This window comes from Schistocerca cancellata, chromosome 5 (assembly GCF_023864275.1).
Source record: "Schistocerca cancellata isolate TAMUIC-IGC-003103 chromosome 5, iqSchCanc2.1, whole genome shotgun sequence".
Classification (NCBI taxonomy): Eukaryota; Metazoa; Arthropoda; class Insecta; order Orthoptera; family Acrididae; genus Schistocerca; species Schistocerca cancellata.
Window position 1 is genome coordinate 227,302,741 of NC_064630.1, and position 22,861 is coordinate 227,325,601.

Here is a 22,861-nt window from a genome sequence, read left to right on the forward strand (position 1 = left end):
CAGTTTGTCACCTAATTCAAACTACTATGCAGACATGCTATTAAACTTTTTCCAGGAAGTGAATCCTTAATGTAAAGCACAGACTGACTGCAGCCCTTTTGATTAGTCTACTGCCTGCCAAGCTGAATTACCAAATCACACCTTTTTCCTAAGAATTGATAATGCATTCATTTATCATATAAGTTAATGATCCATTATACTGCACACAATAGTGTTGCCACACAAACCTAAAATTGTTGTAAGTTAAGGTCAGGAATATAGAAGTTAAAACAGTTGTCTCCTCTTTATGTCCAAATAAAATGAAAATGTGTTTGTGATTAGTGAGCAGTTTTATTACACATTCTTCTTTACTCTTTTTGTAGCATTTAGAAGGTCTCATGCAGTTCCAACTTTATTATTTTAGTCATATCTGTTATTTTTCAGCAGTTATAGTATAAATTTATGTATAGAATTCAGTTGTCAGTTGCAAATAATTTTCAACAAATGACTGAATTCTACTCTGCAAAACCATCTTTGTAAAAATGTGAAAAACTTTATTTTTGTTTTCCAGGAATTCTGCTGAAGTCACATCAATTTCCTTCATAGCTACTGATCTTAAACAACATTGATCTTGATAACTTCCAGAATGGACATAATATATTCATATTTCACATGAAAACAGACAAATTGTTTAAATCAGAGCCCATCTAAAGTTGTTGAAACATGGGTATAGAGAAATGGCATGATGTGCCTAATCTACACTTAAATCTGAAGCTTGAAAAGATCCATATACTATGAAGAAGGCTGGATAAATTTATAAAAAAATTAAAAGCACTTTGTAACTTGTTTTTTATATATTATAAAAATTTCAAGTAGATTAATGTAAAAGATAGAAAAGAAACAATAAAGGAAGTTTTAAATTACAATGTATGTACAAATGTTTTAATGAAATAAATTTCCTTGTTGCTTCCATTCAATGTCTTTTGCATGTAATTTTATTTCACAAAATAAAGAATGAAAACTCTTCCATCAAGACATCTGCCAGCAAGTGTTAATCCTACACATTACTGAAAACTGATACCTTGTTTCCAGTATATGCAGTGTGTACAGTCAAATTTTACACACAATTATAGATTTACACTTGCCCTGTTCTGTCCGATACTCCTTACATTGAGAGAAGAGCTCTGACAGCTGGCAGTACTCTTGCTGCTATTCGACACAGACGGGCAGCGAGCCAGGGGCAGGGAGAACAGGGTGACAGACCTTCCCGTCCCGCCCTTCGGCAACACTTGCACTCCTTCAGAACCTAACAATGCCACACCATTCATTGTAGCATTCCTGTAGGGGCAGCATTCTGCTGACCGATGTCTTCCTTGATGTAGTATTTTTTCACATGTGCTACCAGTGTTTGTCACCTTACACGAACACACACACATAAATATTTTCTTTAATGATATTGCAGCCATTTGGCTGCAATAATTTTTATTTTATTGTTATGCGGTTCAGATTTCACTGTATTGCATACCAGTCTGATATCTTTTGACATATAAATAAGTTACTGTGCTTGAAAATGGCCTATGGTCAAACTCTGGATCGTATAATCAATAAAATAAAAATTATTGCCATCAAATTGTGGTAACATCTTTAAAAAAAAATTACCACGACTATGGTTCCACACAATCAAATTTTCATCATTAACAAGGTAAAGTAAACTGCACAAATGTTACATGTAAAATTTTTCACTTACACACACTGCAAGAAACTCACAGAAGTAGCAGAATGCACATGTTTACACACAAACCTGAATGTAGCATGTGGTGGAACTGACTGAAAGCAACAGTTGCCCAGCACTACAGCAACACTGGGGCATTGCCACGGTAGCGTAAACAAAAGATCATGATAAGATTGGCTGTTGTGGATGCACGAAGCACATGCGCCACAGCTGCGTCAGCTGTCAGAGCTCTTCTGTTGTTGTGTGGAGTATAGACATCACCTTCAGTGGCATGAGAACAGGATGGCAATGCAGAATTTACTTATCATATTGGTGCAGGAAGTAAAATTATGAAGCTGCCAAAAACTGTTTACAGTAGCACAGAGCTTGAAGTCCAAAGGCAACCATCCATTATCATGCTGGAGTAGACCACAAATTGTCCTTGCTTATAATTCCTATTCTTTGTCTAGGTAACCATACGGGTAAAGAAAGTTAATGTTTTGATACACTGTTGCAGGCATTTCCCACTTTTAGAGAATAAGAATTGTTAACAGGCTTCATGTAGTGAAGGAGAGTAAAGCCATCCTCACACTCAATCTGAAAAGTGATTTGGACATGATTTCTATCATGGTTTTTGAGTGCTCAGAAATGCAATTTGCAGCCACAACGTTCTGCAATGAGAGTTGCCAGCTACACAGATTATTTTAATGAAAATTGACACACTAGGAATGAACTAAATTACGATTTTCAAAAGATGTGCTAAGAAAATCCCTAAGAATATTGTTCAGGTGTCATTAGCTTCAAAGGTGCTTGAACATTGAGAAAGTCTTTAAAAATATTCTCTTTTCTTCTAGACAAAGTACCACTGATAGTCTTTGAAAAAGCAAACAAAGATTTGAACATCTGAGAAGAATTTAAATATCATGCCAACATTAGAATCTAACACAATTCTTCACCCTGACAAACCAGCTGCAGGTGCTGCTGCTGATGCTGTTTCTGTGCCAACAGTACTCATCAGGCTTTAACTGGTTTCATGCAGCTATCCACCCTAGTCTCTCTTGGGAACATCCCCTCATATCTCCATAACCACTAAATCTTACTTACATTAGAATCCGCTTACTGTAGTTAAGCCTCAGTTTCCTTCTAAAAATGTTATCCCACACTTCAGTACGAAATTAACTAATTCTTGGTGCCTTTGGATGTGTCCTATAAACCTACCCTTCATTTAATCAGGTTATGGTATTATACTATAACGTTGCTTGTGAACACATACTTACAAAGTTTCCAGAACCAATATTAATTGAGGAATGTAGAAATGTAAGACCATCATAAAAATTGCTCCTGTAGGGACCAAAAAGACACAGTTAGACTGCATTGCCCTCTCTCATGTCCAGCTGGGTGCAGACATTTTTGAAGCATAATATTTGCTGCCATCTTCGAGTGATAGCAGTCAAATGAGCGTCTTTGCTTTATCACACCTCCTTTATACTCATATCAGTGTCCACCCCTTCACTCACAACCTGCTGGCTAGAAGCCTTCATAACCAGGATTTTGTGGAGAGTTTTGATGATATCTCTCTCTTGACCAGAGTACTGCTCTCTGATTCCCTTATTCTGATCAGAGAGAAGTCCATCCCCACAATGACCTACCTCTTAGAATTTGTCCTCAAATCTACAGTCTCTTATCAACAAACAGATGTTGCCATAGAGTATCCTCTATCACTAGTTGTAGCAAACATATTCATGGAATATATTGAAGACCAAGCTCTAGAAAAAGCTTCACCGATACCCAGCATGCTTCTTCAGATATGGTGATGACACATTTGTTGGTAGCCACATGGGTGTGGAAGGCTTCAATTGTTTCAACGTCTGAACACTCTGCACCCCAGCACCAAATTTGCCATGGATGTGGAAGAGAATGGTGAACTCCCTGTTTTGGATGTCCTAGTCAAGCACAAAGCAGATGGCACTAAGGGACACAATGTGTATAGGAAGGCAGCCCATACTGATGTGTACCTGCAATAATTACCTCATTTGCTTATATTACACAGGCCATATTACTTGAGGCATGTGCATTCTGATAAAGTTTTCCCAGCCTATGGTGTATGTCATGGCCATACTCACTTAATTTCACTGCCCAACAAGCTAAATGACTGGTGGAGTCTTTCAAATTCAGGAGCCATAAAAGGTTGGTATGGTCAATTATCACTCTGAACTTCCTGCCATATGAACAGCATTTGAAATACAGTAAAACTTGCTCAAAATGGAATTGCCTGGGACTAAAATAATTTTCCAAAGTGGACAAGTTTCCAGATTACACAAAACTCACTGGGTCATAATTAATAATTAAGTTGGAAATCATTGTCTTCCGTTCTGTTGCTACACTTTCCTGTACATCCTTAGCTTCCCTACACTCTTCATTCCACACGATGTTTTGCCTAGCTTTGAAACTCTCCTGCCATCCTGTGGATTCCAAGCTCTTTAGTGACTTTCAGAGCCTCACTCTACAACATGGGTCCAGATAAAGGTAAGTTTTTTGCCTGTGAACTTACAAACCATTCTCACACTATTTTGTTAATTTCTTCATTTCTGGTCTTCTTCACCTTTCTTTTCATCTGCCTGTTCCCTTTCATCCATTCGTCTCGAATCTTATCCTTGTTTCTTAAAGTCTCATAAATTTGGTGTTTTACCGCATTTGAAATGCAACATAATTTCACACTCAGAGAGTTTGTCTTTCTCATTCACCTCGATTAAGTGTTAACGACACATACCGTTTGTTCGACATCATGTTACTATATCTCTTAAAGTGCTACCAGCCAACTGAAACTGGCAGAAAATAATCACCTTGCCAGGTAAAACCATTGTTTAATGGAACAATACCCACCTCTTTCACTTCACATTATAGCAGTGTGTTGGAAGATGCACAACAATGTTCCTGTATGCACCAGCATGTGTCAATAGCAAGGAAAAACGAGAAAGCCGACAAGTACACCGATGACGAGTGAAGCATTTCCTTTGATGTATTGTACCAACACCGAGCTTAACTTATTCGTTGTTGTGCAGAACGACGCCATTTTAGGCCCATTTTGCACTGGGACACTGGTGACAGTCACCAGTGATGCTCACCGGTGACTGGTGAACACTCTCGGATCACTGGTGCCTGACACCGCAGGTATATCCAACTGATTAGTTAGTGAAATGGACTCATACAGGAGTAGCAACTAAATTTTGCTAGCCTTTTATGGTTCGAAAAATAAAGTATTAAATTTGGAAAAAGAACATACAACTTACCAATTTTGTTTTTCTTATCCATGCTCTTCTCATTGAAATCAGGCACAAACTTCGTTATAATTTCTTGCCACACATTCGTTTTCATCGCTTTGTTGCTATAGTCATCATTTTCACATCCCAAATAGCAGGACGGCTTTCTACTTCACTTAGAAAATCTTCCATGTTAATCAAATCTAAACTCATGGATACGGTGTGTACAGTATAATGTACAATGAATATTTCGCGTCACTGTCTCAGAAATGGCTGCCTGTTGGTTGGCAAATCTGCAGTGCTATGTCTGTGATCAGTGTTCCAGCATGAAACTAATGCATGTCTGGTGGTGATTGCTGTAAACACAGTGACCTTGCCCATCACATGTGGTTAGAGTGAGTCACTGCTGGGTCACCGTGGCTTGCTGAGGCAGTATAATGTCCCGGTGTGAACGGCCCAGTCCAAACGAATGTATCTCTGTCGGTGACCATCACTGGTGACTGTCACCAGTGTCCCATTGTGGAACAGTCCTTAGATGCATGCCAGCAGTGCCGCACTACGCTGGACCACTTTTATTGGTTTTGCGCCACTTAACAGAGGTGTTAAAAGTAACATCTTTGTAGCGTCATGAATAACAAATGAATGTAAACAGTAGTACTGTAACATCTTTGTAGAGTCTGTAATGAAGCAGGGTTGCTCACTGCTATCCTGTTTTGGTTTTACACTCCTTCAGTAACTTAGTTAAGCAATGAACTTTTAGTTTTTTTTCATTTTCACTACTCAGATTCCGACTACAGATTCTGTGGCCTTCAGCCTCATAGTACAGAATTCAGAAATAGTTTAAATAAAATTCCCCTAGTAAAATCAATTATTTCAGTACATTCTAATGTCTATTCTGAAAGTAATGAGCTAATTAGTTTTATTGGAAATGCATTCTATTAAAAGTTATGAACAATGACGTATATTTTGCAATACATATTAAGTAAAATTTGAGTGAGCTAATAGATCGAGTTCAGCTATAAGACTGCATCCAAAAGAAAGCCTAAATTTTACTGATTCCAGCAAAGTGTTTAAAATAACCTGAAGTCTATTAGTTAAATAGATTTTAAGACTTGAACCTGTAGCCTGTATGACTTTCAGTGCCAATTGTGACCAAACTACTAAATAATTCCGAGATCAGTTTTTATACTTTTGCTACCTTTATTTTTCTACGTAAAATGACTCCAGTCTCAACTTTGTAAGTGCATTAATTAAGAATTAAGTAAATCTGAATAAGTAAAAATTATTGTTCAAGAGGGAATTCCCACTGCAGATGCATAAGTTAGTTTCTCGTATTTAAATTGATACAGCTCACTCATGTTATTTAAGTAATAAAACCCAATAGTTAACTTCAGAACCAATTAAAAAGGATCATTTTAACCCTGGGAAATTATAAACTATAATATATTAACAGAAACAGTCAGATACTCAAGCACTCATCTATATAAGGTCCGAGCTGGTGCAGTTCTCAGTTAGTTCTCGGTCAGATTATCATGGAGCAAAAGTGCGGCAAGTCGGTTAATTTTTCCGGTCAGTACCAAAAACGTGTAATTGTGAACATTGTTAAAGACTGGAACTTTCTCACCTACCTAATGTGACGATTAAGTGTAAGAGGCCTGGTCACATGAATATTGTGTGTGTGAGTGATAACAAATAAATCGGACTGTGGTTGTCATAAATGTTCAACAATGAATACGGTCTTGACTTTTGATTTTGGAAAACTTAATCTAAGATCCTGGCTTCTTAATTTCTGTGTGATTTAGGTGAGACGGACACAGCTACTGGGAAGACTTATATTGAATAAGCAAAGCAAGGTAGGTCAGGAACACTGCGCACTATCTACTGTGTGAGGAAATGTTTCAATACATCCGGTTGTGACATGAACTTTAAGTGGCGCTAATACAAGGATACATCCTGGCACATTACAAGTCATGAATAACAAATGAGTGTAAACAGTAGTACTGTTTAGGCTCTTTTCTGCATTATACAATGAATTATTAAGTATGTTCTAAGATTTGCTTTCCGTTTCCGCGTTAGACACATTCTGCTTTACACAAAAATCAGCTTATAAAAGTGCACTGAATGCATCAGGGCTGAAATAGTTGTACGGTTTGGGCAGATTTATGAATTATAAACATGCCAATTTGAGGCAGTTTTACTGTAATTGACTCAAAACCGCCCAGTTCAGAATGCAACCCATAGCACTATCTCGAGCATGACATGACAATATAAATGCTTTCTGAATATAAGGCTGTATCAGCAAGGGTAAATAAATTAACACATCTTTAACCTGTTGCATTAGTTTCGCATTCTGCAGTCTATTCAGAAGCTAGTCCTTTCTTCAATAACTCTGTTAAGGGTTTAGTTACAAATCGACAGTAATAATACATCAATCTTAGGGATTGATTATATTAGAGGGTGCAGGAAAGTTGCCTATTCTTCCATCTGCCATGGATCAGGCTTTACTCCAGCAGAGCAAATAAAATGTCCCAGAAGCTGGACCTGCGATTCTGCAGAAAAGCATTTTTCCAGTTTCAGACTGAAGTGAGTGCCTTGTAACCTTCACAGCACATTTCTTAATCACTTAACTTTTCCTCAGTTGTCCTAGAGAATAGAATGTTGTCATCAATAGACCAACATGCCATGGGCTTTAACCCACATAACAACAAGTCTGAGATTTTCGAAATGTGGCAAGCACGTTTCTTATACCAAAAGTTATTCTCAAGAATTTGTACAACCCAGAGGCCAATACAAAGGCAGTTTTTCACCTGTCTTGGAGTGCAATCAGAATCTGATGACATCCTGATTTTATATCTAAAGTTGTGAAGAATTTACAGTTTCTCAGTCTACCCAAAGTCTCACCAGTATGAGGCAAATGACACGCATCAGGGTGGCGACTTCATTTACCATCCTCATATCCACACACAGGCGATAATTCTTCTCACCATTAATAGATTTCTTGGGTATAATCACTATTGGTGATGCCCAGAGGCTAGTAGAGGGTTGTACAATTCCTGCAATGACCTATTGCTGAATACTTTCTTCCATAACTGACTGTAAATAATACAGGGTTCTATACAGTTTCTCTGGTATTGGTCTAGCTCCAGCATCTCTGGTGTGAATTCTGAGGTAAACAGAGTAAGTAGCTCACAGTTATTGCTTTTTCCTTGAATTCTTCTAACACTAGATACAACAGAGTCTGTTCATACTCAGTGAAATGCTATAACTTCTCCTGCTAACGAGTTTTAAGGAGTGGCACGATTGTATATACATACATTATGGGCAATGACTTCCATCTCCTACTCTAACTGTCTCCCTTCCATTCTCAAATACTTCCAGTATACTGGCCAGTATAGTTCCACATTGTATTAGCGCATCTCTTCCTGCAAAACATTTAAGCACACTGGGACCCATATTCTCATCCCCAGAGTTTCTGCCTTCCATAGATTTGACTTATATGGACCTGAAATCCACAAAGAATACCATTCTGCATGCATAGGCCAACCGAAAAAGACAGTTCCTTTAAGCTCTTGAATTTTTACATCCTACCAGAGAACCCTTCCAGTATGGCCACTTATGGTGAGCAGGGGTGTTAGGTTTTAACGCCATAGCACATGTTGTGGTCAGAATTCAAGAAATTGGCCTATTTCCTCTGGTTTCTAGTGCCTGTATTTCACAGTCATTGTCGAAACAATGAGCTGTTCTCATCATCAAACCCAGTATGCAGCCTATGGTCAGTCAGACCCTGTTAACAACATAGAAAGTTATTCCCTAGCAACTATGTCAAAATGGGAAGAGAAGACAGGGGAAATGTTTATCACCCACAACTCAGCTAACTCCTCCCGTGGTGCTGTAACAAGTGCCGGCTGCCAGACTGCATTGTTATCATTCTTATTCACTGTTTCCAAAAATGTATTTAATGTACAGTTTCTATATTATCATTTCACTATGAACAGAGTAACAAAATTTTCATAATAGATTTCAAAGATTCTTTGTACTTACCTTGGAACCTAGTCTAACATTTATGAAATTCTCCAGTTTGTTTCAAAACTTACATGGATATTTTGTATGTAGTTAAGCAAAATATATATATTGTATCACATCCTAGAAGTATTTTTATTTTTTAATACCAGATAGACTCTCCAAATTTTTATAAGGATTGATGTATTTTCTGTAAGATCTGTAGGCTGCAGGCTGTAGGCACTGAAGTGTTTGAGGTGCATTGACCTCTTTTGTTTCGGGTTTACATATAACAGAGTGTTGTACTTGGCTTTGGGTACTAAGTGCAGAAGTGGTTGAGGTGCACTGACTTATTTTGTTTAGTGCTTAAATCTTTGATATCTTTATGTGGTTATAATCTATGGAATAAAATTATGGTGCAAATTTTCTTCAGAGACAAGTAACTGAACTTCACGGAACATGAACAGAAATACATCAACGAAAGGTAGGATGAAGAATATTCCATTGACCATAGCATACAAAAGCTGCCCACCCAGTTAGCCATGCAGTCTAATGCACTGCTTTCCAGGCGGGAAGGTATGCTGTTTCCCGGCACTAATCCTCCTGGTGGATTAGAGTCGAGGTCCAGTGTGCTGACCAGTGTGTGGATAGTTTTTAAGGCGCTTTTCATCTGCCTCGGTGAATGCAGGCTGGTTCTGCTTACTCTGCCTCGGTTACACTATGTCGGCAATTGCTGCATAAACACTTTCTCCGCATACGTGTACACCATAATTACTCTACCAAGCGAACATTGAGGTTACACTTGTCTAGTGTGAGACGTTCTTGGGGCGGTCCTCTGGGGGCCAAACCACACAATAACCCTGGGTTTGATTTGGGGTGGCAGTGGGGTGAGTGGACTGCTGTAGCCTGTTGTGGTGTTGTCAACCACTGAGGGTTATGGTGGGGACGAAGCCTCTAAGTCATTTCTAGGTCCCCAGTTCCATACAATACAATACAATACAATACGAAAGCAATTTTGCCTCGATATCATGATCCTTAACTTGCTTAAAACTTTTGTGCAAGCAACAATACTTATGGTAGACTTGAATTTTCATTGCAGTAGCAAGCAATTTTCATATAGTAACAGTGACAATAATGAGAAGTCATCTTGTTGCAAGCATATACCACGAGTGAAATTTTCCATAACTATTGGGTTTCTGTTAAATTTCAATAATTCAATTACAGTGTGTACCTAGTGTCAATGAGAAAATTAATACTAGCAGTACAGATTAGAAAAACACTGAGTAAGAATGTAATGTATTAGGTAATGAAAATGATGATACATCGCAACAAGATGCGATTGTCACAGTCAAAAACAATATACAACTGAATTCAACTAGAGTGAATGGACAAAATTTTAGACCAAATTATGTTACATGACTTAACAGTCGATGAGCAAATTATTGGGGTTACTCTCATCTGGTGTGAAGACATTCCCTGGGAGGGGGGAGGGGGGGGGGGTGGGCTCCACTGGAGGCCAAACTGCAGAATAACCTTGGAATCAGTGTGGGGTGGTGGTGGGGTGAGTGGACTGCTGTAGCCTGTTGTGGGGTTGTGTACCACTGTGGGCTGTGCCAGGGATGAAGCCTCTCCGTCATTTCTAGGTCCCCAGTTCCATAAAATACAATACAGTGTGACAGTCGATGAGGTTAATTCACAATCATCAGTAGGAAATTTCTGTTTTCAAAATTATTAGGATAGAAACTATTTATTTATTTTTTATTAGTCCTCTAGAACATACATTTTGTACAGCAAAGCACATCATGATATAGGACAAGTCAATTTGAAAATTATGTTATGACGGTGTATGATGAGAGATGACAGTAGTGTTATGTAACTCACATAGCAAAATACATATAAGACAGATAGACAAAATATAAAAAAGGTGGTGTGTGATGAGAGATGGCAGCGGTGGTACATAGCAGAGTTCATGTAAGAGATACAGACAGAATGTAAATAACATAGTTGTTGTTGTTGTGGTCTTCAGTCCTGAGACTGGTTTGATGCAGCTCTCCATGCTACTCTATCCTGTGCAAGCTTCTTCATCTCCCAGTACCTACTGCAACCTACATCCTTCTGAATCTGCTTAGTGTATTCATCTCTTGGTCTCCCACTACGATTTTTACCCTGCACGCTGCCCTCCAATACTAAATTGGTGATCCCTTGATGCCTCAGAACATTTCCTACCAACCGATCCCTTCTTCTGGTCAAGCTGTGCCACAAACTTCTCTTCTCCCCAATCCTATTCAATACTTCCTCATTAGTTATGTGATCTACCCACCTAATCTTCAGCATTCTTCTGTAGCACCACATTTCGAAAGCTTCCATTCTCTTCTTGTCCAAACTATTTACCGTCCATGTTTCACTTCCATACATGGCTACACTCCATACAAATACTTTCAGAAATGACTTCCTGACTCTTAAATCTATACTCGATGTTAACAAATTTCTCTTCTTCAGAAACGCTTTCCTTGCCATTGCCAGTCTACATTTTATATCCTCTCTACTTCGACCATCATCAGTTATTTTGCTCCCCAAATAGCAAAACTCCTTTACTACTTTAAGTGTCTCATTTCCTAATCTAATTCCCTCAACATCACCCGACTTTAATTCTACTACATTCCATTATCCTCGTTTTGCTTTTGTTGACGTTCATCTTATATCCTCCCTTCAAGACACTATCCATTCCGTTCAACTGCTCTTCCAAGTCCTTTGCTGTCTCTGACGGAATTACAATGTCATCGGCGAACCTCAAAGTTTTTATTTCTTCTCCATGGATTTTAATACCTACTCTGTATGTTTCTTTTGTTTCTTTCACTGCTTGCTCAATATACAGATTGAATAACATCGGGGAGAGGCTACGACCCTGTCTTACTCCCTTCCCAACCACTGATTACCTTTCATGTCCCTCGACTCTTATAACTGCCATCTGGTTTCTGTACAAATTGTAAATAGCCTTTCGCTCCCTGTATTTTACCCCTGCCACCTTTAGAATTTGAAAGCGAGTATTCCAGTCAACATCGTCAAAAGCTTTCTCTAAATCTACAAATGCTAGAAATGTAGGTTTGCCTTTCCTTAATCTTTCTTCTAAGATAAGTCGTAAGGTCAGTATTGCCTCACGTGTTCCAGTATTTCTACGGAATCCAAACTGATCTTCCCCGAGGTCGGCTTCTACCAGTTTTTCCATTCATCTGTAAAGAATTCGTGTTAGTATTTTGCAGCTGTGGCTTATTAAACTGATTGTTCGGTAATTTTCACATCTGTCAACACCTGCTTTCTTTGGGATTGGAATTATTATATTCTTCTTGAAGTCTGAGGGTATTTCACCTGTTTCATACATCTTGCTCACCAGATGGTAGAGTTTTGTCAGGACTGGCTCTCCCAAGGCCGTTAGTAGTTCCAATGGAATGTTGTCTACTCCGGGGGCCTTGTTTTGACTCAGGTCTTTCAGTGCTTTGTCAAACTCTTCACGTGGTATCATATCTCCCATTTCATCTTCATCTACACCCTCTTCCATTTCCATAATATTGTCCTCAAGTACATCGCCCTTGTATAGACCCTCTATATACTCCTTCCACCTTTCTGCTTTCCCTTCTTTGCTTAGAAGTGGGTTTCCATCTGAGCACTTGATGTTCATACAAGTGGTTCTCTTATCTCCAAAGGTCTCTTTAATTTTCCTGTAGGCATTATCTATCTTACCACTAGTGAGATAAGCCCCTACGTCCTTACATTTGTCCTCTAGCCATCCCTGCTTAGCCATTTTGCACTTCCTGTCGATCTCATTTTTGAAACGTTTGTATTCCTTTTTGCCTGCTTCATTTACTGCATTTTTATATTTTCTCCTTTCATCAATTAAATTCAATAATTCTTCTGTTACCCAAGGATTTCTACTAGCCCTCGTCTTTTTACCTACTTGATCCTCTGCTGCCTTCACTACTTCATCCCTCAAAGCTACCCATTCTTCTTCTACTGTATTTCTTTCTCCCATTCCTGTCAATTGTTCCCTTATGCTCTCCCTGAAACTCTGTACAACCTCTGGTTCTTTCAGTTTATCCAGGTCCCATCTCCTTAAATTCCCACCTTTTTGCAGTTTCTTCAGTTTTAATCTACAGGTCACCAATAGATTGTGGTGAGAGTCCACATCTGCCCCTGGAAATGTCTTACAATTTAAAACCTGGTTCCTAAATCTCTGTCTTACCATTATATAATCTATCTGATACCTTTTAGTATCTCCAGGGTTCTTCCATGTATACAACCTTCTATCATGATTCTTAAACCAAGTGTTAGCTATGATTAAGTTGTGCTCTGTGCAAAATTCTACCAGGCAGCTTCCTCTTTCATTTCTTAGCCCCAATCCATATTCACCTACTACGTTTCCTTCTCTCCCTTTTCCTACACTCGAATTCCAGTCACCCATGATTATTAAATTTTCGTCTCCCTTCACTATCTGAATAATTTCTTTTATTTTATCATAAATTTCTTCAATTTCTTCGTCATCTGCAGAGCTAGTTGGCATATAAACTTGTACTACTGTAGTAGGTGTGGGCTTCGTATCTATCTTGGCCACAATAATGCGTTCACTATGCTGTTTGTAGTAGCTTACCCGCATTGCTATTTTCGTATTCATTATTAAACCTACTTCTGCATTACCCCTATTTGATTTTGTGTTTATAATCCTGTAGTCACCTGACCAGAAGTCTTGTTCCTCCTGCCACCGAACTTCACTAATTCCCACTATATCTAACTTTAACCTATCCATTTCCCTTTTTAAATTTTCTAACCTACCTGCCCGATTAAGGGATCTGACATTCCACACTCCGATCCGTAGAACACCAGTTTTCTTTCTCCTGATAATGACATCCTACTATTTTACCTCCGGAATATTTTACACAATGGGACGCCATCATCATTTAATCATACAGTAAAGCTGCATGCCCTCGGGAAAAATCACGGCCATAGTTTCCCCTTGCTTTCAGCCGTTCGCAGTACCAGCACAGCAAGGCTGTTTTGGTTATTGTTACAAGCCCATATCAGTCAATCATCCAGACTGTTGCCCTTGCAACCACTGAAAAGGCTGCTGCCCCTCTTCAGGAACCACACGTTTGTCTGGCCTCTCAACAGATACCCCTCCGTTGTGGTTGTACCTACGGTACAGCTATCTGTATCGCTGAGGCACGCAAGCCTCCCCACCAACAGCAAGGTCCATGGTTCATGGGGGGGGGGGGGGGGGGTAAATAACATACAATAATTAAATTATCTTGCTAAGTAGAAATACCTACAAGGGAATAAACAGCTTATTACAAATAATTAAAATTTCGTTTCGAGAAATTTATGTATGGAATAGAAACAGTGATTTAGTAGCGACTCCTTGAATTTAATTCTCATTGTTTTTGGTTTTTTTTTGCTTGTTTTTATATCTGTTGGAAAGTGTCTGTATATTTTAATGCCCATACACTTACCCCATTAGCATATAATTTTGTGTTGTGATGTATAATTTGTAATTGCATTTTATTTCTGGTGTCGTGTGTAGTGGTCTGCATTTCTGTGGAGGGATTCCAAGTGCCGTACTGTAAAACGAGCTAGTTCCATTATATAGAGGCGTGGCAGTGACAGGATTTTTAACTGTTGAAACAGTTCTTTTTTTACATTTCATTATTCTTACAACTTGTTTTTCTAACTTGAAAATTGTGAGAGATTGAGAGCTATTTCCCTAGAAGATTAGGCCATAGCTCAAGACAGACTCCAACAGGGCATGGTACACCAGCTTCAAGGTATATACGATGGCTGTGTCTTTTAATGATCTTAATAAATGACAGATTTTATTAAGCTTCTGTGATAGTGCCTTAATATGTGGTTTCCAGTTTAGAGTGTTACTGATGGTAAGTCCAAGAAATTTGGTGTCCTGCCTGTTTGTAATGTCATCTTTGCCAATAACAATAACTGCATTGGAGGGGGTATTGTGTGTCTAGTGTGGAACTTCATATTTACAGTTTTTTGAGTATTTATAAGTAGTCTGTTTGCTTCAAACCAAGATTGTAATTGACAAGTAGTTTCATTGATTGCATCCTACAATGTGTCACCTCTACTGGTTATCAGAATATTTGTGTCGTCGGAATACGGAAAGGAGCTGGCATTTGGTATATGTTCTGGGAGATCATTTAGGAACATATGAAAGGAACACGGCCAAGAACAGATCCCTGAGGGACATCATTTGTTGTATGTAGTGTGTCTGACCTGCAGTGCCTGAATGTTTTTGATTTTCTTATTTCTACATATTGCTTTCTTTCCCTATGGTAGCTATGGAACCAATTATGGGCTACTCCTCTAATCCCATACTTCTGGAGTTTCACAAGAAGCAGCTTGTGGTCGACCATGTCAAATGCCTTTGACTGCTCAAGAAATATACCAACAGCAGGCTGTTTATGGTCAACGAAACTTGGACCTATTCTTCCGAAATCTGTATTGGGAAGATGTGATTATGTTGTTAGAATTTAAAAATATTTCTAATCTAATTGACATACAGTATTCAAATATTTTTGAGAAGGCAGATAGCATAGTAATTGGCCTATAGTTTGATATGTCTGTTTTCTCTCCCTTTTTGTAGAGAGGTATAATTTTAGCTGGTTTGGAACTGTTCCCCCCAGAAATGAGGTATTTATGATATTTGACAGGGGTCCACTGATGTAATTTAAACACTTATGAAGTAAGAACTAGGGTATCATATCATGCCCTGCAGAATAAATCTTTTTAACTTTTTTTTAAATAATGTCTTCAATTTCATATGGTGTTGTAGGAGATAGGAAAAAGAAGTTCGGAGGAGTATTGTTTTTGAGAAGAGAGTGTACAGTGTTTGGGGAGTTGGTCAGGAGACTTGTGGGAGAGGGTGTACAGTATTTGAAGAGTTGGTTAGGTGATTTGTGGAAATTTCTGAACAATAACTGTCGAATTTATTGGCAATTTTATGTGCATTTTCAGTCTTTTGTCCTTCTATATTTAGTGTGATTTTATCCTCTATCCCTAACTTTCTACCATTCTGTTCATTTACTATACCCCAGACAGTCTCAAATTTGCTGGAACATCACCTAATTGTTTTATCATTAAAAGCTCTTTTAGCCAATTTGACAACTCTAATGTATGTGGTTTTGTAATTTTTGTAGTATACCTGGAACTCTTCCTATTTGCCATTGTCCAGTTTGACAAGTCTGTGCAACAGCCTCATCTTTTCTGGTGATGTTTTAATATCTTTTGTGATCCCAAGCATTCTGTTTCTTTATTAGTGATAGTCTTTGTTTTCTCTGGGAAATTGCAATTACAGTAGTATTCAAATATCTCCAGAAAATTGTCATATTTTTTCATTTGTAGTTGAAGAAGTAAATACACTTCGCCAATTTTATTTCTTTAAACTATGTATGCAACAGACGTAGGAAATTTTCTGAGCTCGATATTGAGTGAACGGAACAGACACACGCACATTCTGTACGTTTATCTGACAGTCATTATTCACCATAGAACTATACTTAACAAATGAATACTGAGTTACATGCAGACTTGAGTATAGAAATCACTAACGTTCCTTTGTTCTTGGGAATTTAGATCTAACTCTTAGTACCTTATACCAAAAAGTCATGACACTTTTATAAGAATTCGAAAATACACATACTAATTTGAACACGTAGTTGACAGATGCAACCAATAAATTAGATACCGAATTTACTGTTACGAACAATCAGCTAGACAAAAAACTTTGTAGACTGTGTTAAAATCAAGGTGAAAGAGAACGCGGAGTTGAGGAACTTGCAATGGCACAGTAGTTTATGAAGCGTACATGAAATCTTAGCTCAAGTAGTATCAGTTCAAACACATGTATCATAAATGAAGTCCACGTGCGAAAATTTACCAGATGATGAACAAAACTCACGCAAAAAAGTAGAATTTCTGACTTTTGGACAAACTATTTTGAAAAAAGAGTACAAACGTATCAATAAGGCTGTAAAAAGATTAAATGAGAGAGCTGAGGCTGAAACCTTCGATAGCGATTCCACAAACAAAAAAGCTTTTGTTGGCACGGCTGAAGAGATAGTAAATGGACTAGGACATAGCAATATTGAAGCGGAGATGTGTGGTATCACCGCTTACAGTCATTAACGTGCAGTGAACCGGCTTCATTGCTGTGCCCATGCACTATGTTAAAGGGAGAGGCTTGGTGACAGAAACAATCAGGCCCGCGTTCAGCTGCAGCTCGCGGTTGCACTCCTGCCCAATCATGTCAGCACGTGTGTGTAGGTGAACATCTATTTGGATAGGAATTTCTCAGGTGTTACGTATGAATAGAGGTGCCGCCATCTCATGCTTGTGGGACTCTGGCATGGGGCCTGTGCATGGTTTGACAGTTGATGGCTGCGTCGATTGTACATGCGATCGTGTCATCATCAGTGTCTAGCAGATAGGAATTTCTCATGTGTTATGTATGAATGGGGGTGCCGCCACCTCATGCTTGTGGAACCCGAGCAAGGGTTGTGCACAGTTTGACATCTGATGGATGCGTCGCTTATTGCTACCTCCTGAGTACTCTACTGGACAGGGGGCAGTGGATGACCTTGCGCACATTGATTGCATTATTTCGTGAGTGGGTCTGTAGGCCCTGCTATACACTATTTGGACAGTTTGCGAGTACTGAGCGTGTCTACACATCAGTGTGAAGAATTATTTAGGAGAAGTTTGCTATTGTGTACTGAAATTACGAGTTGGTTGCGTCTTTGGGCTGTGCAACATGACCCAAGGCACATCAGGGTGGATGTTTTGTATGAGTGTGATAGATATACTCCATCCTTCAATATGTTGTTCGAAAATAAATAGAGTGCACTCCATCCTTACTCTCCCCAGCAGCCGGCCGTGGTGACCGAGCAGTTCTAGGCGCTACGGTTGCAGGTTCGAATCCTGCCTCGGGCATGGATGTGTGTGATGTCCTCATGTTAGTTATGTTTAAGTAGTTATAAGTTCTAGGGGACTGATGACCTCAGAAGTTAAGTCCCATAGTGCTCAGAGCCATTTGAACCATCTCCCCAGCAGCCCAGAGCAGGATGAGTCGTTTTCCCACCATTTTCCCTCACCATCTTGGTTTACGTCATGAAAAGGACGCCAGCGTCCTCGGCTGGTGATACTGAGTACTAGACCTTGTGGAGAACAGACTGTTTGCCGCCAGGCGAATAACGCGAGTTTTAGTGTTCTCGTAAAGATAAGTCATTTTAGATTATAAAACATATAGATTAGTACTGATTACGTGGTAAATAGGTGTATTAGTGTGCTGTTTAAGTGTACCATTAAAGGTTTCATTTTTCTTTAAGTACTATAGCAGAAAACGTGAAAAGACCGTACAGTCGTATTTTCTGTTTACGTTCTGCTGCAGCAAATCTATAGAATTTCGTTTAGTTGTTCCTTGCTCTCTCCAGCAATTTAACTTAGCGTACCTCTTCATTATTTAACTAGCATTTCCGGAAAGTAGCGTAAAGTTTAAGTTGTTGTTTCAGAAACTTTACACTTTTGTTTTTGTTTACACACAATTGCGTATAGGCCAAATTTGTGTAACCGTATTTTCGTGTTTATCTGTAATTTAACAAACTTCTTCTTAATAAACTATTACGTTTATCATGAGTGAAAAGTGCTTGACTTGCCGTAGAATTGTTAGGTCGGGGCTTTGGTGTGATGGGTGCTGTAGTTTTTTCCATGTGGGTGACTGTAGTGGCGTGGGAATAGGGGAAGTAAATGAGACTCATCAGTGGTTTTGTAGGATTTGTAGTAGAGATAGGAAGATACTAGAACAGGAGGGGAAAATTGCCGCCCTTCAGGTTGAGTTAGACAAGGCCAGGGGAGATCTTGACAGGTTAAGGAGGGAGAAGGGTAAAGAGAGGTGGGAAGTGGCAACAGGCAACAGGAGGAACAGGCCTAGAACTTTGTCTGACAGCTTTATGGTGAATGTGGAAAATAGATTTGACCTGTTGCTTCAGTTAGAAGTTGGTGAGCCTCAAGCAGTTGCAGGTGTAGACAGGGCACAACAAACTTTCAGCAGCAAATTGAAAAGCAAGAATGTAGGGAAATCAGTAAAGAGAAAGAAAGTGTTGTTGTTAGGTAGTTCCCATGGAAGAGGTGTTGGCCAACTTTTGCAGGATGAACTAGGATCAGAATACCAGGTCACCAATTTTTTTAAACCTAGTGCTGGGCTGGAGCAGGTGACAGAGGATTTAGGATCACTTTGCAAAGATTTCACTAAGGAAGACACCGTGGTTATTGACAGAGATCCTGGGTACAGTATAGAGTGTGACCTGGCGAAGATTGCATCAGCATCGAAGCATACTAGTGTTGAGTTTGTATCTGTTCTTGGGCGCCATGACCGACCTCATTTGAACTCTTCTGTCAAGAGAGTTAATTTGGAGCTGGAACGGCTGCTCATGTCGGGTGCAGGGTCACACATTGGTGTGGTTCATGTTGATTCTCTCAGTAGGTGGGATTATACTAGGCATGGCCTTCACCTCAACAGGAAGGGGAAGGGTAAATTGGCTGGGGAAATAGCAGGAAATTTAAAGGGGGGAGGCACTGTCATGAGTGGTAAAATACCAGTGGTTATAGGATTCAGAAAAGACCCTTTTTTAGGGTAGGGAGGACAGAAAGAAAGCAAATTTTAAGAGAGGTTAGAACTGAGACAAACCTTCAGTTTGAGAAAGAAATCAAAAAACATAATTCCAGCTTATTACATCAGCATAAACAGCCATTGGTTAAGAATTTTCAGCTGTCAGCAGATATTTTAACTCCACCCAATTTTAACTCAGTCAATGTGAAATGTCAGCTATCTTTATTGCATCAAAATATTCTAGGACTGAGAAATAAAATTAATGAATTAACTATCTGCATAGATGAATTAGAGTCTTCAAACCCAGCTGACATAATCTGCCTCTCTGAACATCATGTGACCACTGGTATAGAACTTTTAAGTATTACAGGGTTTAGGTTAGCATCTCACTTTTGTAGATCAGAAATGGAGAAAGGAGGAGTTGCCACATTCATCAGGAACTGTCATAAATTTAAAAACATAGACATTCATAAATTTTGCATATGGAAGCATGTGCAACAGAATTAGAATTTCACAAAAAATCCTTCATAGTATTAAGTGTATATCGAGCACCTGCAGGTAACTTTAATCTGTTTGTAAACCACCTTGAAGCTGTACTGGCCCATTTAACAACCAAAAACAAAGAAATAGTGGTTGCTGGTGATTTCAATGTAGATTTCCTTAAAGACTCTCCCAATAAGAACTTATTTGAGTTAGTAACACTATCATTCAACTTAATTCCCACTGTAAAGTTCCCCACTAGGATAGCCACTTGCTCATAAACAGCCATTGATAATATCTTTATAGAAAAGTCCAATGAACAAAATTATATTACAAAACCAATAGTCAATGGCCTCTCAGACCATGACATGCAGTTCCTTCTGTTAAATGTTAATACTGTACAGGATATAAAATCTGTTAAATCTGAGCTCAAGAGGGTAATCAGTAAGCCAAAAATTGATTATTTTAGGACACTCCTCAGAGACATTCACTGGACTGATGTTTACAGTGCTCATGGCATGAATGAAAAATATAACATTTTTGCTAATAAAGTGCTTACCTTATTCGAACACTGCTTTCCCCCAAAACTTACCATGGTTAGAGCAAAGTCTACAAAGAAGCCATGGATTACTCGAGGAATAGGGGTATCTTGTAAAACAAAAAGAAAACTGTATCTGTCAATCCGAAACATTTCCAATGTTGATGCTATAGCACATTGTAAGAAATACTGCAAAATATTAAAGACTGTAATACGGATGTCAAAGCAAATATATTACAAGGAAAAGATAGTCATATCAGATAACAAAATAAAGACAATATGGGATATAGTGAAGGAGGAGACCGGTAGAACCAGACATGAAGAGGAACAAATAGCATTAAGAGTAAATGATACATTGGTGACAGATGTGTATAGTTTTGCAGAACTTTTTAACAAACATTTTATAACTGTTACTGAAAAGATGGGGGTTGTCAGGTTCGGTAGATGCTGCTATGGATTATCTTAGACCAGACATTTCAAGTAACTTCCATAATATGAATTTGACCCTCACTACCCCAACAGAAATAATGTCCATCATAAAATCTTTAAAATCAAAAACATCTAGTGGGTATGATGAAATATCAACAAAGTTAATTAAAGAATGTGATTCTGAGCTAAGTAACATATTAAGCTATCTGTGTAACCAGTCATTTATCAGTGGAATATTTCCTGAGAGCCTGAAATATGCTGAAATTAAGCCACTGTTTAAGAAGGGAGATAAAGAAATAGCATCAAATTTCCGTCCAATTTCACTGTTGCCAGCATTCTCAAAAATTTTCGAAAAAGTAATGTACAGACGTCTTTATAACCATCTTATCTCTAATAACATACAGTCAAAGTCACAGTTTGGATTTCTAAAAGGTTCTGATATTGAGAAGGCTATCTACACTTACAGTGAAAATGTGCTTAATTCATTAGACAAAAAATTGCAGGCAACTGGTATATTTTGTAATCTGTCAAAGGCATTTGACTGTGTAAATCACAATATCCTTTTAAGTAAACTAGAATATTATAGTGTAACAGGAAATGCTGCAAAATGGTTCAAATCTTATATCTCTGGCAGGAAACAAAGGGTGTTATTAGGAAAGACACATGTATCAAGCTATCAGGCATCATCCAACTGGGAACTAATTACATGTGGTGTCCCACAAGGTTCCATTTTGGGGCCCTTACTTTTTCTTGTGTATATCAATGACCTTTCATCAGTAACATTACCAGATGCCAAGTTTGTTTTGTTTGCCGATGATACAAACATTGCAATAAATAGCAAATCAAGTGTAGTCTTAGAAAGATCAGCCAATAAAATATTTGTGGACATTAATCACTGGTTCCTAGCCAATTCTTTGTCACTAAACTTTGAAAAAACACACTACATGCAGTTCAGAACTTGTAAGGGGTGTCCCAAGAGTATATGTCTAACATATGATGATAAGAAGATAGAAGAAGTGGACAGTGTTAAATTCTTGGGATTACAGCTTGATCATAAATTCAACTGGGAGGAGCACACCACAGAACTGCTGAAGCGTCTTAACAAATCTCTGTTTGCAATGCGAATTTTGTCAGACATATGGGATATAAAAATGAAAAAGTTGGCATACTATGCTTACTTTCATTCCATAATGTCATATGGGATTATTTTTTGGGGTAATTCATCAAGCCAAGCTAAAGTTTTCTGGGCACAAAAACGTGCAGTAAGAGTTATATGTGGTGTGAACTCAAGAACATCCTGCAGAAGCCTGTTTAGTGAACTAGGGATACTAACTACTGCTTCCCAATATATTTATTCCTTAATGAAATTTGTCACTAAAAATATATCACTTTTTCAAACCAACAGCTCAATTCATGGAATCAATACTAGAAATAAGAATAATCTTCACAAGGATTTAAAGTCACTTAGTCTTGTACAAAAAGGTGTGCATTATTCAGGAACACACATTTTCAATAACTTGCCAGCAGCCATAAAAAGCTTAACAACCAATGAAATTCAGTTTAAGAGAAGCCTAAAGGATTTATTGGTGGCCAACTCCTTCTACTCAATTGATGAATTTCTTAGTAAAACCAACTGATTTGTAAATAAGTACAACATAACTTCTGCACAATTTCATTGCAGTAATGTGTTCATTGGAAATGTGTGTGTGTGTGTGTGTGTGTGTGTGTGTGTGTGTGTGTGTGTGTGTATATGAGTGTAAGTACAATCTAACTTCTGCACCATTTCAGTGCAGTAATGTGTT

At 38.4% G+C, this 22,861-nt stretch overlaps 2 protein-coding genes across 24 annotated transcripts in view; both read left to right on the forward strand.

Annotated features, from left to right (window-relative positions):
- Positions 1-951, forward strand: part of LOC126188849 (cystatin-POGU1-like) — a 114,189-nt gene extending 113,238 nt beyond the window's left edge. Inside the window, exon 5 of the mRNA XM_049930491.1 lies at positions 551-951. The gene's annotated coding sequence lies outside the window, so the exon portion shown is untranslated. The remainder of the gene's footprint in view (positions 1-550) is intronic.
- LOC126188844 (uncharacterized) overlaps positions 1-22,861 on the forward strand; it is a 2,133,693-nt gene that overhangs the window by 335,998 nt on the left and 1,774,834 nt on the right. The gene's annotated exons all lie outside the window — the stretch shown is intronic.